The 16,194-nt window shown below is 47.9% G+C and overlaps 1 long non-coding RNA gene across 1 annotated transcript; it reads right to left on the bottom strand.

Annotated features, from left to right (window-relative positions):
- Nucleotides 1-3,745: 3,745 nt before the first annotated feature.
- Nucleotides 3,746-9,708, bottom strand: LOC138924362 (uncharacterized). The gene is made up of 2 exons (XR_011439408.1): nt 9,570-9,708; nt 3,746-3,943 (listed from the first exon to the last, which is right to left on the bottom strand). It is a non-coding gene; the product is annotated as an uncharacterized lncRNA (long non-coding RNA).
- Nucleotides 9,709-16,194: the final 6,486 nt, after the last annotated feature.

Here is a 16,194-nt window from a genome sequence, read left to right as displayed (position 1 = left end):
TCAAAAGCGTTTCTGTAGGTTGAGTGGGGCCTTTGAATCCAGCAGCACTAAAATTTGTAGATGTCAGTCATCAAGTTTTTGTTTCTAGGACATTTCCTGCTAAAGAAATACTTAAAAAAATAACTTTTCTCCCCCAACCGAAAAAAAAAATCCCTAAACACCTATCCAATAACAAAAATTTTTCTGTTGTTGGCATGAGAGCATTGGGACCTCCCATGTGCCTGCCTTGTCATTTCTACTTAGGAGATACTAAGATTTTTCCAGAGTGGTCAAGGCATCCCCTTCATTGTAAGTTAAATCTATAACTGGGTTCTGTAGTTATATCCTCAGAGATTGGAAAAACTAAGACACCCTCCACCTCACACTGCTGTCTACCCACCTGGAAGTAACACCTTTTCCCATTGCTGTGCTTGGCTTTAAGGAAAACCTGATACAGCAGAATCCAGACTTTTACAAGTTAAATGAGGGGAAGTCTTCACTTAGGTAAATGGCCCAGCTCCCCAAGAGTACTTTTAATTGCTATTCCCCTAGGCATCTTGGTACATATCATTAACCAAGTCATTAACCTTTGCCTCTGGTCTTTCCTTTCTAAAAGTGGGTGATTGTAGAAGATTGTCTGGCAAAGGCACTTAAAAAGAGCAACAGTGTTATCATCATGTGTTGCCACTCTTAAAATCCTATTACTCTATACTTCACCTTGAAGGGACAAGGTTGCAGGCCTGAGGACGAGGAGGAAGGTAGAACCACTCAAAACTGGTAGAAGTGACTATACGACAACAAATCAATAATTAGGGTAAAGCATCTTTGGCATGGTCTTTTAAGACAATAGAAATTTAGAACATTTACATACAGCTTTGTTAAATAAATGCTGAAGCAACTGAATGAACATACTTATTTTCAGAGATCATAGTTACCTCCGTCAAAGTGTGGCTCCCCACCCTCCAACCATGAGCTTGTATCACAGCTCCATGTGATTGCTTCCTTTCTGTATGTCAAGAAGAGAGCCGAGAGGAACTTGCAGAGCTCATGGGCGCTGAGAGATGCCAACACCACAACAAATATCAGACAAGGATATAGGGATTCATATGGGAGGCAGCTAGACTTTTATATCCCTCAGACAAATTGTGAACAGGAAATATTTTTGAAAATAATTAGTTATTCAAATCTGTTTTTATGACAGCCCCTTAAATTTGAAGTCATTTTGTCCATGGTTGAGGTTATCACATTCCTGACAATTTTGCTAGACCTTTTCAAAAACAAGGATCCAGCATGGCATTAACAATGATAATTTAAACTAGATGCAGAATGGTCCCACGAAGAGAACAAAATCAATATTTAAATAATAAAAGAGACATTGTATGGTTTCTAGTAATTCATTGTGAGATTGCTGCGTTTTGATTCTGTGATTTAAAATAAATGCATTAAGGATCTTTTAAGTTACTACATGATGCCTCCATTGCTTTCTTAGAGCTATAATGTGTAAGCAAGCTATATTCTCTTCACATGGCTAAAACTTCCCCATTTTATGTGATGTAGCTACATGACCTGGGGTGAAACAGTTACTGGTTTAGAGATTGCTTCCAGCCCTGTGTACATGCCATATTTTAGCTGGGAGAACTCACTTAGGAAAAGCCCTTCAAAGATGTAAGTTATGAACACTTGAATCTCGCATCCTGCCATAAAGTGCATCAGCAAGTGAGTTTAATAAAACATGTTGTTTAAAATAGTCTGTAATTTCCTGTTTCTGCATTTCCCCTCAGTATCTGTGACAGGCTGAAGAACGATGACTAAACGAAGGGAATTTACACAAGCTAGTCTGGTGGTGTTTGCAAACCATCGCCATGAACTTCATCTTCTTTGGTAAACAATTCTCTGGTGGGCTGTGTATGGCTGGTTTTTTTTCCCTTGGTGTTGCTCCAATTTGTTAATTTTGAAAATGCAAACTACTTATTCATAGCCTGGAAACACCTGTTTTTGACCACAGTGAAACTGATAGAACGTATGGAGATGAATTAGTCATTTCTCGTGTAATTTCCCATGTTTCTCAACCCCATTTTTATAACTGTTCCCTTGATTTAAAATAATAAAATCTTATAAAATGCCGTATCTTGAGGGAAGAGCACACATAGAAAAGAACTTGCAGAGACATAAATTCTGATCTTGCTTCCTGCCAAGATCCCAAGACAGTGGACAAGCAGCAAAATTTGGGAGAGGAGGGGCCCGACTCCCCCCAAGGCCTGTGCTGCCTAAACTGGCTTGGCCTTCAGCAGGCACCGCCGCCATCCTGGTCATTCCGTGGGAGCAGCTGAGGCCAGGCCTCAGGCATGTGATCCTCTACTCCCCCTCTGATTGGTCAGATCACACAGGAGCCTAGCCCAGATACTAGAGACAGGGTCCTCTTTCTGCAGATGCCTTCTGAGGTGACTGTGATGAGCTAAGCTCACATGTGACATAACCCTTGTATGCTGGCAATCAAGCAGTGAGCAGATCTCTTTGCAATGCCTCTAGCACAGCACTCAGGCATCTATACCATCCTCAAAACTCAAAAAACTCCAGTGTGCATGATAAGCAAAAGATGGAGAATGACAGGCTACGAGGCAAGGGATTTCAGCAAAAGGTTAGGAGTTGATCTTTCATGTAGTAGAGTGGAAGAAGTCTGAGAAATACAGTGCTCCACATGCACTGCAGAGTGAATTCACTTTCTTTAAGGAAAAGTCTGAAGATTAAAAAGGAAAGTTGACAGATTTTCTTTTTTTGGTCAAACTGTCTGAAGACAGGAAAAACCATTTCAGAGACTAAAGGATTTCCTTCGTGTTTTTGCAGGAGAGAGAAATGCTTGTCTGCCCTTTATGGGAGTTGGGAGGGTTTCTCATGGTTGTTCTCCAAGTCCTTGGATGCTGTGCTTTTCACTAAATCCACGGAACTGTCTTTGTCACTAGGTATCGGCATTAACCCAAGGCCCCTCTCTCCTGTTCAGTTCAGGCACAGCGTTGGTGGGTTTCTGGTGAGACTGGAATATAGCAGAGGGTTGAGTGTGTGGGATGTGAAGTTACACTTCCTGGACGAAAATCCCAGCTCTGCCACTGTAGCTGTACAACCTTGGCCCTGGCCAGAAAACCACTTGACTTCCTGGTGCCTCGATTTCCTTGTCTGTGAAATGGGGTGGCATACTGTACCCACCTGGAGAGGATGTCAGGATTAAAGGCTTTCATATTGGGAAAGTGTCTCCACCTTGCCTCGGGGCACATTAAGTGTGTGCAATACCAGTGAGCCTCTATGACTTCTCCACTAATGTCCCTGGATGCCCGAAGGCTGGACCTGACAGTCCCACATCCTCCTTTTCATGGAAATTCTTCTGCCTCCAGGATCTGTACAGTGACCTTGAAACTAAATAGGGGGGTGGTGTCAAACCTGAGGACCCAGGACCCTTCGACAGCTATAAGAGTAGTCATTGGTCATTTTAATATTCCAAAAAATTTACTGGAAATCAGAAAATTTTAAATTTCTTAAAAGCAGTTGCACCATGCCAGATTTCTTTACCTTTGTTTGGAATTAAATCAGCTCCAGGTTAACACAGTTAGCAGAGACTGAGAAGAAACTCTGACTGCGAAAATGAAGGCAGTATCCTTAATAAATGCAATTTATTTCGTAGACAGAATCTTTCAGAACATTGGCTATGTCAAGGGAATGAGAGGTGTCCCTTATTAGTGAAAAGGTTAAAAACCACTAACCTCTGACTCATCACCAGGATTTGCCAAAGTTCAAGTTTATTCAATTACTGTCTTAAATGATTCTCTTAGATTTATTTTTCACTCGGAAGAAATACAGTATTGAGTAAATAAATTTGGATAATTTAGACAAAGCATTATTTCCAGTACTCCTTTGTCAGATAACGGAGGCCGATGCAGTCTTTTCAGGATAATCATAACTTTGAGGATGTTGCCTATCAAAAAAAAAATAGGATATAGTTTTTACCTATAAGATCTAAGTTTTAAAAAGCAGATCAGCTAGGGGGTGGCTATGCCTACTTCAAAATCCCACCCCTTTCTATGTTGCCTTTAAACTCAGAGCCCAACTGATGGCTTCAAAATAGGATTCCACTTACAAAAGTACATTTCCATCTCAATTTTTCAAGAGTATGTATTTTTCCATAAGGCGAGGTACACCTGTAGTGATGCTTGCTGATTGGTGGGTCTGAAATGAGAACAAAACTGACCCATATGGTTTGAGAATGAGAAATAGGTACTAGAGTGTAAGGAAAGAAAATGCAGTGTTGCACCATGATGGTTCCAGGACTTCTCTGAAACAGGGTCACCTCCTACCTACTGGATCTCATGATTGGCGCCATTAGTTGCCATTTGAGCCAGCTGAGAGAGGCACTGGGAGGCCAGGACACCTCAACCTGCCCAGGGAGATTCAGGCTGGCCATCTCCAGACCTTTGTCTTCTCTGTGTGTGGAAATTATGCAGCTGGAGTAGATTTTTTTATTTTCCAGTGGGTAGGATTCCAACCAGTAAGGATGATCAATTAGAATTCTCAACCAGTCCAGCCTTACCTAGCTGGTTTTAGCCAAAATGACTTAATGTACATGGGCCTTGAGGGATGGGGGTGTGGACATCTCTCAGTCTGGAAACAGTATTGGTCCCCGCACAGAAAGGATCCGTGAAGAAATCCTGGGGCCATCTGTCTATCTGGACGTTGTAATGAATGAATAAATAGATGTGTGCTAGGAAGAACCCTGAGATGGAATTTGCGAGAATTGATTGATTTCCAACTCTTATTCTCATTATGGATCAGACAGATTTAACCCAATCATTCTAAAATTTTCTAACTTTTATTTTTCTAATAGTCTATTGTATTTGTTTCTGATCAAATGACTACTGTTTCTGAACAACAAAATTGTAACCAAGTTAATGTGGAAAGCACTAGATTAAGAGTTAGGAGACAGCTACCCGCCCAGCTCTACCATCTACTAGCTCTACCACCACCCACTAGCTAACCATCAACAAGCCCTTAACTTCTTTGGGTCTTAATTTCCCATCTGTCAAATGATAAGGCTGCACTCAAAGACTGGTGCTTTCTGGCCCTAACATTGGTGAGTCTAACAATCTGCATCTTTCTGAAGATTTTCACTAGAATTTTCTGCACTTATCACCCCTACTTTTCCTTCCCCAGGATGCCTTTTTTTCCTTCCCCGTAAAACCGAGAAACTGCTTCTGAATGTTTCCTAAAGGATAAATCTCTGAGTATTCCTGTCCAGAAGGATTGTTTTCTGCATATGACTGCTAACCTATTGTCTGAAATACATTCCTCCGGATAGGCCATGCTCCCCTGCGGTGTCTCAGTACTGTTACCCGCCTCTTCCCCAGAGAGTTTCCCCCCACCCCCCTTAGCCCATTAGCTCCACACATCCGGAGCCAGCCAGGCACAGCGCTGCTCCTCCTGGCACAAGATTGTCCTCCCCTTCAAGCAACCAGCCTGCCTGCACCACGCAGGCAGGAGAGCCCACAGCCCCCTTCTCTCTCGTGTTTATGAGTAATAAAATAGCGGACTTTCCCCCTTCTTTTTATGAAGACAGTCCTTGCAGCTGTGACTATAACTGTTGTTGGGTGTTTTTTCATACGAGCCAAGATTATGGTCCCATAACCCAATTAGTGTCATTTGGTGGTGGTCCAAGTGCTTCCCCTGTACGAGTTTTAATTTGGGGATCCCCGGAGGCTGCACTCCACATCTGTAGCCGGCCTGTTCTTCCTCTCCCCTTATTTGCTCGAGGTTTATGGGAGGATTAGCTGTGTGGTCTGGGAGGCGGCTGCTTCTCTTTCATCCGCACGGCTCTCGAGCCGCGGAGGAGCCTTTTACTTTTCATCAAGCCCTGGCACCTGGAGGGCGGGCAGCCGGGGCGACTGGAATGAATCAGTGGATGCCCTGCAGGCCCCGGGGGGCGCGGCCCTGCAAGCAGGGGGAGGGGAAGACCAGGGGAAGGCTGCCCATTGGGCGGCTCTCCACCCGGCCAGACTGGGCCAGACTGGGATCCCAGGCGCAGGGCGCGGAGCAACCCCCCCGCCCCGCCCCCACTCCCTGGCTGGCGAGGGCTCGGGGCGCTCATTGTGCAGGCAGCTGGCACCAGCTGGGAAGGGGAATTAGCATAACAAAGAGCCGGAGCGAGCGCCGCGCGGCCCGGCGGGGGCTCTGCGGAGCGCCCCGGGCTCGGAGAAGCCGCGCTGTCACCGACAGCAGCACGCCCCAGGCCGCCCGGCCGGAGACCCTGGAGCTGCGGGGCCGGCCCCCATCGTGGGCGTCCGCACCAGCACCGGGTCTGCTTGGGTCCCAGCCGCCGGGCTCGCCCGGAGAAAACAGTGGGTGTGTGTCCGTGACAGCGTGAGTGGGCGTGTCTGTGTGTATGGGTGAGTGTGTGCATGGGCGTGCATGTAACTGGCCGTGGGCATGTGAGTGTGGTGTGACGGGGCCACCTGCAAATGGGAGGGGACCCACCAGCTCATTTCCCTCTGTCCTCATCAAGGTCTCTTTGTTTATTCCTTCCACCGGTTCTCAACTCTGGCTGCTTTGCGGAACACCTGAGGAGCTTTTAGAAAGCACCCAGGCCCCGGCCCCACCCCAGAGACTCGCGAGTAATTGGCGCCTGCTGGGCTCTCCAGCGCCGTATTTCTTAGCCGCCCGCGCTGATTCCGACCTGCGGCGGAGGCGAGAACCGCGGCGCCGGGTGCTGACCAGCAGCCGCTAGCGCCCAAGGAAGACCCAAGGAGAGGCCGCCGGGCCTTGGAGCTTTTCCTTGTCCTTCCTTGGCTGAGGTCAACTGCGCATTCTTCCGACAGTAGCGCTTCTGTTTCGAGCCTCCAACTGGGCAACTCCACCTCCGTTCTTGTATAATCCTTAGAGCTGCCCCGTGGGAAGAAACTGTCCGGAAACTAAGGCTCAGCTAAGTGTCACAGAAGGTCACAAAGCTAGTAATTCGGCCAACCGAATTGGAGCCCACGTTCTTTCCACTGTAATATTTTAAAATAAAAAAGCCACCGCTTTTTAATGCGCTGCCAGACCTCAAGCCGACCAGGTCCCTGGAAGGACACTGGAGGGAAAGGGGGTCAGGGCGCAGCTGAACCCACGGCCTGAGAAAACAGATACGGCCCAGAAGACGACCCTAGAAAATGCCCGGGGTCTTTCCTCCAGCCCCGACTTCTGTGCCCATCTTTGACTTGAGTCGCCCCTCCTCCCTCCCCTACCCCGGGGATAGCGAAAATGTCCTGATCCAGCCCCTCCAGACTCCGGCTCCCAGAGCCCTTCCTGCAGGAAGGATGATGACGGCACCAGCCCTTCGCCATCACCCGGGAGCTGTTGGCAGCTGCGCAGCCGGGGGCTGGGTGGGGAGCGGGCAGGAGGAGCGCCGCGACCGGGGACTCGGGGACCGGGGTCCGGGCACTGGGGGGCTCCACCTCCGCTCCTCGGGCCCAGCGCCTGGGTTTCGCCTCGCTGCACCGCGCCCGCTTCGTCCCTGCGGGAGCTGGGCGTCTTTGAAGCCCCTCACGCGTTTTGTGACAGGAGTTCCTTGTCTCGGCTTCCTGAGCAGCCCTCCCGGAGAGGGAGGAGAGAACTGAAATGAGCTGCCGGGCTCTGCCAGTCCCAAGCTTCCCCATTACCCAAAGGGATGCGTTTCTACCACTGCAGGCTCCATCAGGCGCCTTCAATCGCCCGGTTCCAGACAAGCAAGGGGCCTCTGAGGTCACCCAGGCCCACCCACACCCTTCTCACAGTCTGGGAGACTGAGGACCAGGGAGTTGAAATGACTCTGGAGGTTTCACAGCCCTCTGATTATCTGCCCAGCTTTGCTGGGCCGCACCAGGCTCCTTGGTAGGCAAACTCCGGGGGTTGCTTACCGGGGCCTGCTTACCGGGGCCGTATTCTACAGTAAGACCCCTGGTGCTGGGGGAAAGAGCAGCCCTAGGAATGCAGGCAGCACACGGTCCTGGCGTGTCCCTGGCGAAGGACAGGGTTGAAATCCTGAGCCCCTAACCTAAGTGCCACCCCTTCTGAGTTCAGGAGTGGGGCAGGTGAACTGGTGGCCCAAAGAGGCTGGTGGTGGCTGCTGTTATTATTATTAAGAGTTCAAAATTCTCCTAGGTTCTAACAACTGTGTTCATTCTCAATAAATGGTTTCTTAATAATCATTTTAATTAGCAAAAAGGCTGTCTTATTAAAGCTAATTAAAGGCAATTTGGGAACCTTATTTTCATACAATCATAAAATTAGAGAAACAAGAGGCTGGAGAAATAGGGAATGTCTCAGCCTTTCTGCAGAGGGGGCAGGAAGGAGCCGGGAAGGGAGACCCTACCCCCAGCCAGGCCTGCAGGGTAGGAGTGCCCAGTAGTGGGAAGAGCCCTCAGATTTGTGTGCAGACTCATACCATGCCGGGGCCCAGCTGCACGGGAGGGATCCTCTGTCTGCATTCTCCACCTGGAGTCTTAGTCACTCAAACTTGTCCCTCTGCTCCCATAATTGGTCAGTTCTCTCCCTCTAGTTATCTTTAGATTGAAAATGCACTACCATTGCCGCCTTGACTTACCCCCAGGTCTCACTCCTTCCAGGAAGCTCTCTATCGGTCCCCAGGCATTTCCTGCTCATCCATCCTGTGGATGATTATCCTAAACCCCTAGCCTAACAGGCATTTTTTTCTCCTCCCGGGCCTGACTTTCAATGCCCTCCAGAGCTCAGCCCAGGGCATTTGCCCAACCCAAGCTTCTGCTCCCTGCAGAGAAGGTTTGCTACAGCTACATCTGTCCTCCAGTGTCCTTTCTGCTGACCCGCTCTTCCCCATCTCCCAGCCTTCACCCTTGCTTTTCCCTTAACCTGGATAGCCTCACCCTGTCCCTGCTTATGCAAAGAGTAGCTTCCCTTTAAGGCCAGTTCAAGGTCCACATTTTGTAAGAAGCCTTCCCGGGCTATTACAGGCTGTTCCATGATATATAAAATGTGATAACTATCTCCTCAATCTGTAATGACTTTTCAACCAGAATCATATATGTGTATTTTTTGGTTGCTGTTGTTTAAGAAAGGCATTATAAAGTAGGAATTAAACATGGATTTTGGAATCACAGACCTTAGTTACAATCCTGGCTTCACATAACTTTATGACTATGGGACAGTGGTTTATGGACACATACTTGCTATACATGTCTCATGTCTAGCAAATGACTTGACTTCCCTAAGCTCTGTTTTCCCCATGAGTAAAAGGAGGCTAGTGACAGTACCTACATCACCAGGTTATTGAGGTGCGTAAAGGTAAGTCACTTTACACAACATAGGCATATAATACTAACAGCTGTGTGCTCACTGTCCCTGTTGATGTGGGGCACATTCAGGGGTATGAGCAAGTCTACCAGGAAGAAAGGACCCGCAATCAAAGAGATTCCCTGGCTGCCTCAACTCCCACCAACCTCATCTCTAGGGGTTTCATTGCATCAGGGTCTCCATCCCTTCTCTCCAGGGTCCCTTCTAAACCCTAGGACAGGACCCTTCTCTGGGGTCCACAGGGCAGTGGTTTATGGGCCCATACTTACTATAAGTGTCTAGCATCAGAACGTAGCACAAGATGCTGGACAGGGTCAGCTCCTTCTCCTCTTGCTTTAAGTTTCTCAACCTCCATCCTCAGGAACTCTCCCTCTAAATGAACCCATTCTGGCAGGAATTTAACAGTGTGAAAAGCTCCCCAGTAAATTCTATCGTAACGGCAAGAATTCTTGCCTGTCCTTGAAAACGTCACTTGGGGCGTATGTAGATTTTGCACAGCAAGACTTGTACATTTCCTTATCTGTTGCTTAGGCCGTGGGATGGTGAGTGGTCATGAGTCAGCAGGGGCCTCTCCTGTTGTCCACCCTTGAGCATTCTCTGGAGGAAGGCTTAACCACAGCAGAACTGACCCCAGAGGAAGGACAAGGAGCAGATCCTTGACATACTAGTGTTTAGCTGCCTATTCTCAAAGTAATTGTTTAAGTGGGGGCCTCTGCCTTGATAATAACTGTTATCACAAGACCTTGTATTTATTAGAGTCTCCTCACCAGAAGGAAATGCAAACCTATGACATTCTGATTCTGATAAACAGCACACTTTTACCTACCAGGGGCTGTAATCAAAGCAGAAGTGGCACACAAATTAACCAGCAGTCCCTCACATATCAGACACAGTGTATATTTTCTTCATCTGAGCTGAGAAAGGGACTTATTTCCCATCCTGGAGCATCAGTGGCTGTGTTAGCCCCACCACCACTTCCAATGGGGCTGGGACTGCCCTGATATGTATGATTAAAGCTCCATGTTATACAGCAGTGACTGTGTTTTCAAGGAGAGGGGAAACCTCACAGGACCCCTGGGGCAGGACACAACACTGCTCCTTGGAAAATTCCCTTTAAAAAAGTTGTCATGAAATCCAATTAAGCAGCTGGAAGGCCAGCATGGGCAGCCCTCCTCGGGCTTCATAAATAATCGAACATGCCCTACATTGCAAGGGGTATCTCTCTTCTCTGAGCTTCGCGGCTGTGACAAGCCCTCCCAGCGGGAAGAAACGTGTACTAACACCACCACCCTCCCTACCCTCCTCAGCCCATCCCCCTGGTTTCTGAAACCTCAGTGGGTTCAGCAGGGAAGCTCCTCTAGACGGATGCCCCAGAGTCCTCAGGCACCTCTCCCTCCCCTCCACCAGGAGCCACAAGTTCATCAGCCCAGCCCTGAGAGTGAGGGGATGAGGCGGGCTTATCTTGAGGGAATAGAATACTGGAATGTGTGTCAAGAGCTCTGCTTCTAGTTCCAGGTCTGGGTCCTTCTCGGGTAAGCTCTTCGGAAGCTCCTGATCCCGGCTGAAGCCCTTGGTGAGGACAGTGCCGTGGGCATAGCAGGGCCTCCCGTATGATAAATAAATGACAAGCAATAAGACATATTGCAGTATATGAGGAAGCCATTTGGGTTAAAACTAATTCAGCCTGATCTTCTTTTTCTAAAAGGGCCTGATGTGGCCTGTTGAGCATGCATTGTGTATCTGCTTTGAGTATTTACTGCATCCCAAAAACAAGAATGATTCTCCTAAAGAGAAGGATGTAACTTCCCCCCATATCGGCATTTCCTTTATGATAAGCATCTCTCCCTAAACTAAGGATTAATTACTGACCTGCTGTGCTCACCTTGTGACCACTTACCTTGTGACCACTGACCTGCTGACCACCGATCTGCTGTGTCAGCTAAGCAAGTTGTGACAATTGTAAAAGGGACATTCCTAACATATGTGATGTATGCTCATTGTTCCAAGACTGTATATAACCACTCTGTCACTCCACTTCTTTGGTGCACGTCCTCAGATTTGGATCATAATAAACTCATCCTGATTTTGATTTATAGATTGTTATGGATTATTTGCATGGACACTTACTTGCCTGTCTCCAAAACTGACTGCTCTGGGTGGACTCTTTCCTTTGCTTTTACTGGACAAGCACTGTTCAGTAGAAATATAATGTGAACCATATGTGTGATTTTAAATTTTCTAGTAGCCACATTAAAAAAATAATAAATTCAAAAAACAGGTGACATTAATTTTAATATTCTATTTTATTTAACCCAATACATACAAAATATTATCACTTCAACATGTAATCAATATAAGAATTATGAAAAATATTTTATATTCTTTTTTGTTTTGTATTAAGTCTTTGAAGTCTGGCATGTATTTTATATAACACGTATCAATTCAGACAAGACACATTTTAAGTGCTCAATAGCCATGTGTGTCTGGTGGCTACCATATGAGGACAATGTTGTCTGAGACCCTTGGTCCATGCCAAGGCGTGGCATGGGGCTAAGCCTGGACCCCCATGATCCCTTGTGCAGGGAGACCTGCAGCTCCTGCCTTGCTCACAACCACATCCTTTCTCCTCCCTGCTGTCTGGGTACCATGTTCTTGCTTCTTGAGGACCTGCAGGCCCAGCCCTCTGTTTCAAGGCCTTGGGAACACAGAAAGGCGTTGGAAGTTGCTGCCGTTCCCAGCGACTGTCCAGTAAAAACTCCCAGGCACCGGTGGGTCAACATTTTGGAGTAGCCTGGCTATGGTCCACTCCCTCCTCACATCGTCCACACTCCCCAGGAGGGAATGTGTAGAGCCAAGACTGGGCAGGCAGGTGGTGGGGAGGGGCTGCAGACGGTGGTGTTCCCAGGGTGGCACGGGCCTTTGTCGGGAGTAGAGAAGCCTTTAATCCTCTCTACTACCAGAGAGAGAGGATGTGGGTGGCAAGTAAAGTCTTGTCGGGGAAAATACTGGCAGGAAGGTGAGCCATATTCCCAAGTAACAATGGACTCCGCCACTCCCCTCCTTTGATGTGGTGCCATGGTGCCATGCAGGTCAGGTCAGGCCTGTGACAGACGTAGTCCTCCCCAGACAAGTGTGACTGGGTATGTGTGTGTGTGTCCTGGCTCCTAATCAGGCTGCACATGCCTGTGTCTGCATCTTCCTCCTCTGCATCTGAGCATGTCCCAAGAGGGAATGAGTCCTGGGTTCACATGTTCTGAGCTCCAAATTTAAACATGAGGTCTGAGAAACAGGACTGTGACGGAGAGGATCACAAGGCTTGGATAGATGGCTCTGCCTCACCAAGTCTGTCCTTCCTCCCTGACTGCTCTCTGTCACCTTGTGGAATGGGAACAGGAATGGTAACGGGAATAACCAAGTGACTGTCCCTGAAGGGGCAGAATCTAAGAGATGCCCCCAGGCAGCCATGCTCAGTGTGTTGGGTGGAGGGATGAGAGGGCTACAAGGAGCAGACAGCTTTGAGGGAAGTGACATTCATGGGCCTGGACTATGGAACATGATGCCACCACAACAAGGCCCGATAAGGGGGGAGAGGGCCACTCATTGGTAAGAGAACATCGGTGGGGTCTAGTTCTCATGCCAGAAAATGAGAACTCTGGCCTGATGTCACCACCATCCCCAAGATTTTAGAAGAGAGAAAAGTAAGATGGCTAATTGATCTCTCACATTTATAAAACACTTTATAGCTTACAAAACCCTTTCACTTCTATTATGGTATGATTCTCCCAACAATCCTATAAGGCTACCAGGGCAGGTGTTATTATCCTTATTTTACAGGTGAGAAAACTGGCTCAATGAAGCGAAAGACTCTTTCAAGGGGCAGAGCCAAGATAAGCAGGCAGGCAGGGCTTTCCTGCATAGAGTTCTCCAAAACCATTGCCTGTGGACACCTTAGAGCAGGGATCTCTTTGGGAGTCTGATTAGAACTTTGACTGCTCTCACCAAAGAAATGGGCTTTAAAGGGTCCACAACCCCTTTGAAATTTTACAGAAAATACTGTGTGTGCATTTTGAGGGGTTAGGGAGTAGGGATGAGGAGAAAGAGGATCAGATTGTTAACAGAGCCTATGGCATCCAAAAGGCTAAGAATTAATGAGCTGGTCCAATTCCTTCATTTAACAGATAAGGAGACTGAAGCCCAAAGACAGTCAATGATTTATCCAGGATTACTCTGCCTCAAGCAGAGGGGAGACTTGAAATCTGAGTCTGACTGCTCTTTTCAGTGAGGTCCACAGATGCCTGAGCTGCTCATGGATCCAGGAAGTCCGGGCTTGGGAAGCTCCAGGCTCCTGAATAGGGATGAAGGCTAAGAATGGATGTGTCTTCCCCGCTCTACTCTTAGCCAGCTGCACAGCAACGGCCAAGACCTGGCCCTCTCTGGACCTCATTTTACCTTCCTGAACAATAGAGAGAAGTACCCCCTGACTCCTGCTTCTGAGGAACAGTGTGATAATACAACGGCAGGAAATGTGACGGAGCTCCAGAGACAGGGCAGAGGAGGGGAGAGGAGGAGGACAGAGGGAACAAGTGGATGCAAACTCAGGTTGAAAGAGGGGCTGGTCAGCGGATAAATGGGATGGGTTTGTCTTAGGGTCCATTTCATCCCCTGGGGCTAAATTTCCCTTGGAGTGAGCCACATCCCTCACACCGTGGGGAACGAAAGGTTCCTCAAACTTTGCCCCCAAATCATCTGAATCAATCAAAGGCCTTCTTTGTAAAACAAAATGACAAAGCTGGAATCTTCTCCATCTGGTTTAAGCATAAAGAGATTCATTAAGGATTAAGGATATTGGGAAGACTGAAAAAACAGACTCCAGGCTGAGTTTCCAGGACGGTTCCCAGAGCCACACTGCGGGTCTGGCTGCCAAGGGAGCTGCTGCCTCTGTCAGGAGCAGGAAGCTGCCAGCTCCAATCCACACTGTGCCTGCTGTGAGCCGGTGCCAGCAAAGAGGAGGACTCCTGCCACGTCCCTGTCCCCAGGTAATTCTGTCCTGAGCCCAAGGTGCATCTGACTGGTGGAACCGACATCACTCACTTGCCCCCTCACAGCAGGGGAAACTGGAAAATTCTATTTTACTTTTTCTTGGGAAGGTGAGATGCATACTCTGAAGAGCTATTAAAATATTGAGAGGGCATCTAAAAGATTTGGTCAACTGTGCTTAACGTAAATCTATGATAGTGCCCCTTGGGATGCTGGGAACATAGTCCCAAAAGGTTTGCTACAAGAACTAAGTCTTTTGAGGTCTCTCATTTTAATTTAAATAATTTTTGAAAATTCATGAGACTTCTGTATTATATGTGTATATAGCTATATAGATAAATGTCTACAAACACACAATATACTATTATTAAGTAGACACACATACTACATCTGCACATGTTTTATGTAGCATAGCAATTATGTTTCTCAAAAAATCTTCACGTAGAATCGAGGTGCCAAGGAGGATATTTGAAGCTAACCCTTTGTTTTCTTAAAACCTCAGCTACACACACATCTAGGCCCTTAAAGATTTTAGGAAGAGAGGGTTGCGAAATGTCCTGGTTTATCTGGAACAGTCCTGGTTTAGGCCTATGGGCCCTGCACAATTATTAATAACATCCCTTTCTCTCTCCAAAGTGTCCCCATGTAGCTGATAAATAACATGGTCATCTTACTCTTGGGGGACACCTGACAGGTCTCTGGCCTCTAGGATGTGCTGACAGAGATGTCATTGCAGCGTGACCCAGTAATTCCAGTGGCTGGGGTTGGATCCCTTGGGGAAAACTTGGCAGTCAGTTGATTTGTCTTTATTCTCCTACGGCCAGATGTTGGACATCCAGACCCTGCCTTACTGCCCCTAACCAGTCAAACCCAGACCTCTGGGGACGTGGGCTCCTGAGTCCTGCTCCCTGAGAGCTAAGAATATGCAACACAGAGACTCTCACACTCAGGCTATTGTCCTATTGTCCTTGCCAAGCCATGGCCACTCTGCTGCTCAAAACTGCCCTCCTTTAGGAATCATCCCTAACCCCATTTCACTGTAAATGTAAGTCCTTTAGAATACCATGTCCTCACTTTGCATGGAATCCACTGGAGCCTCTTTCATGTTCATTTTGTATGAGTTGATATCTGTTTCATTTATTACAGTCCTGTCTCCCCCATCAGACTAGAGACCCCAGGAGCTATTTACTAGGGATACCTAAGTGCGAGGAACTGTCTCTGCTATCAGATTGGAGCTGCCAAGGATGAGAATCCTGTAACCTGGAAAACAAAGATTTCACCTCCTCCTTTGCCTTCTGTGCCTGAAATCAGCTGCCAAGGTTCAAGGACAGATATAGGCATGAGGCTTGTTCTCCTAACTCCCCACTCACTTGGGCTGGGTGGAGGGGTGAGATTTCTCCCTGCTACTCCCCCTCAAAGCAGTTCTGATTTTTCCAGTCTGCCTGGGCCTCCAGGCTGCAGAGCCTCCGTGCTTAATGAAGCGCATTCTCCATCTGTGGTCTGGCCCTCCTGGCAGCTCCAGCTGCCTGGGGCCTGGCTTTGGGGAAAGCAGTAAAGAAATTCCCTCATCCCTGGCCCCCACCCCCCACATACACATGGGGGGATCCACTCCCCCATGGCCAGCCCTACCCCACCCATTTTAGGCTAATGAGATCCAGACCCCACACCAGAGCTGCTCTGACTGGATCGACCTATTTAATTAAAACAGCAGCTTCCAAAAATGGAGGTTCTGCTCCAAGGCTCTGCCCCTGGCCACAAAGACAGACTCTGGCTGTCTTTGGCCAGCTCGGACTTTGGCATTCCTTCTCAGTCCCTGACTTTCTTCTCTCCCTCCCTCCTTCCCTCGCCTCCTTTTTC

The sequence above is a fragment of the Equus caballus genome, chromosome 5 (genome assembly GCF_041296265.1).
Source record: "Equus caballus isolate H_3958 breed thoroughbred chromosome 5, TB-T2T, whole genome shotgun sequence".
NCBI lineage: Eukaryota > Metazoa > Chordata > Mammalia > Perissodactyla > Equidae > Equus > Equus caballus.
The sequence above is the reverse complement of the archived record's forward strand: the minus strand, read 5'-3'. Positions and strand labels throughout refer to the sequence as shown.